The following is a 3,228-nucleotide window of genomic DNA, read 5'->3' as shown; positions in this document are numbered from 1 at the left end:
TATATATATCCATCTCTATCTCTTAGTTCCCCCCTCTCTCTTATCTTCTCTCCTTCCCCCTCGCCCATCCTTCTCTCTCTATCTACCCTTCCCTCCCTCCTTCCCCATCCCTCTCATTCTATCTCTCCTTTCTTCCCTCCTTCCCCCTCTCCCCCTTCTCCTCCTTTTCTCTCCCTCTCTCTCTCTCTCTTTCTTCTTCATTCTCTCTTCTTCCTTCTCTGGAGCAGACGCCTGGTCGTTGATCAGTAAGCTAGTTAGTATCACGCCAGCCGGCAGTGACCGACGATGTTCGCATCATGCTCACAACACAACCATAAAACCTCGTCGTCAATCCACCATACATCAACCCACCATGCGTCAACCCACCATGCGTCAACCCGCCATGCGTCAAACCTCCATGCGTCACACCTCCATGCAACGTCAAACCTCCATGCGACGTGTGACGAGGTCGTAAGTGCATTCCGCATGCATATACAGGTACATGGCTAATTACACACTTTAAATAACTCGTACGTGCGGGATTGCGTATATAGGCACAGGCACTTGGAGCGTTTCAATAAAATATAATATATATATATATTTATGTGTCAGTGTGCAGCGGCAGCCATGGCGGCAGCCGGCGTTTGTTGGAGATGAGCATTTGGACGGCATTTACAGAAAATTGTCGGCAATAATAGGTGAAAGAGAGTATAGAAACATTAAGATTTTGTTACATTTCGTGTTTATTTACCATAAATTTTTTTTATTGAGACGTTCCAAGTGCCTGTGGGTTTTCCCCTAGAAAATATGTGCAAGATATTGGGGAATTATCACCGGAACCCTTTCGTGATGATATCGAGAGAAAAATGATGCACACACGTGTACATTATTTTACTCTCCTTTCTCTATCTCTCTTTCTACTGGATCGTATCTCACCGGACAGTGTTCCCCTGGAAAATATCCCTCGGGAAAATATCATCGGGGGAATGTAGATATTTTCGTACAGATTCGTGTCATAAATATTGTACTGCGTAACTGAATTATAGGGGATATTCGAGGTGAAAACCACGAAGCCGCCACGGGAGAATACTACCCACGTGATATCTTCCGATAGAAAGGTTATCCGGTAATAATTATATATATATATATATATATATATTATATATATATATATTTATATTATATATATATATATATATATATATATATATATATATATATATTAGGAGAGTTTGTAATGCCCACATAACGTTAATAGGTCGGAGAGTGGATGTCTAGCCGGCGTTTGTTGGAGATGAGCATTTGGACGGCATTTACAGGAAATTGTCGGCAATAATAGGTGAAAGAGAGTATAGAAACATTAAGACTTTGGTAGTAAATAGATTTCGTATTTATTTAGAATTATATTTTATTGAAACGCTCCAAGTGCCTGTGTATATAGGGTTCGGCCCCATGCTCGCATGCGATCGCTTCTACACTATATATATATATATATATATACTGGTGGTAATTACACATGTCTGCTTATACACGTAATGTATCGTATCCGAAAGCAAGGGCGAGAGAACGAACTAACGCTTCTGTCTTTCTCGGTCTGTACGCAGTAATATTTTCTCAAAAGCTGAACAACGGCTGGTATGCAATATGATTTCATGACGTTGGATTTAACGCTGAGACGGAAAACATTGTAAATGATTGATGCGGTGCGGAAACTTGGAAATTGATAGAAGTAATGCGAACGGAAAAGATGGCGCCCGGGATGTGAGAAAGGGCAGCCGAACCAAACAAACGAATTTTGATCGTTTGGCATTCTACGAATAAACATGATATATCGTTAACGACTAGAGTCGCAATATATCCAAATAAAGGCTATAGAGATTGCGAAACATCGATCGAACGAGACAGAGCGAGCTAGAGACAGACAGACACAGACAGACAAACAGACAGACACACAGGCTTACAGACAGGCAAAAGGCGTTCAGACATCAAGTAGTGACGAGGCATCGCATATAGTTACATATATATATATATATTTGTAATACCAACAAGAAACACTCACGAGTCCACCAAGACATTGTCTCACTTGTCGGGGAAAACAGGGCGGCATCTCTGAGCAATATAGATGCCTTGCCTTCGCATTTTTAACGGGATAAAATTTCAACATGGCGACAGTCTGAAAAGAAGTTATAGCACGTGTTAAAGCAAAGAAATCAAGAGAGCGGAAGATGTATATATACGCGTGATAACTAAGCTCCTGTGAGAGTACATCCTATACTGTTTAAGCCGTATTTTTCGCGTACAGATATTTTCGCGAATTCACACTTGCCGGACAATTTCGCGAGTGGTTAATTTCGCGGTCGGTGAATTATGTATTATTCGGTATGAATGATTCGCGTGTTGTTTATTTCGCGGTCGGGGACGCGTTCGCGAAATTGGCGCGAAAATTAAACTACCGCGAAATATACAGCTTATACAGTAGATACGTGCTGGCGGTGCTGCCAGATAGGATCTGACACGCTGATCGGCGAAGCAAAGAATGAAATACGTAATTACCAGTGTGTGCAATATAGTGTAAGCCTAACGTAATGATATGGTGTAACGTAATGATATAGAGGGCACGCAGTTGTCATTATACATAAAGATGAGATACACAGAGATGAGAAATTATCATCAAGAGTTAATAAAGACAAAGATTTGTCTTTATTAACTCCTGTTATCATGTGTATGTGCTTGTGTGCGCATGTGTGAGTGCGTGCGTGTGCGCGCGCGCGCGCGTGTGTGTGTATGTGTGTGTGTGTGTGTGCGCGCGCGCGCGTGTGTGTGCGCGTGTGTGTGTGCGTGTTTGTGCGTGCGTATGTGTTTGTGCTAGGAGGTGAGCGCAGATTCTATATACGATGAGAATGATGAATTACTCCTAGTAAGTGCACATTTCTACATAACCCTGTTTGCTCTATGGGATATGCTAGCAAGCACGTATATGCACGTGCGCAACTACAATGGATCTACCGTGAATCTCTATGTAACCTAGCCGATCCATTGTTAGTTGCTCTGATGTGTAACCTTGCTGCATAGCTGACAGCAATGGCGGACGCAAGGTGGCACTGTATGAGCATCACTCATGTCGGCATTCGGATAACATAAAAGTTGTTCCTTCTTTCATTTCATTTCTTAACCATTTTTTATTAGTTGCGTATATGTGAGATATTTACACAAGGTTTACTTGACTAGAAATGCATATATATATATATA

This window comes from Priapulus caudatus, unplaced genomic scaffold, assembly GCF_000485595.1.
Source record: "Priapulus caudatus unplaced genomic scaffold, Priapulus_caudatus-5.0.1 Scaffold163, whole genome shotgun sequence".
Taxonomy (NCBI): Eukaryota; Metazoa; Priapulida; class Priapulimorpha; order Priapulimorphida; family Priapulidae; genus Priapulus; species Priapulus caudatus.
The sequence above is the reverse complement of the archived record's forward strand: the minus strand, read 5'-3'. Positions refer to the sequence as shown.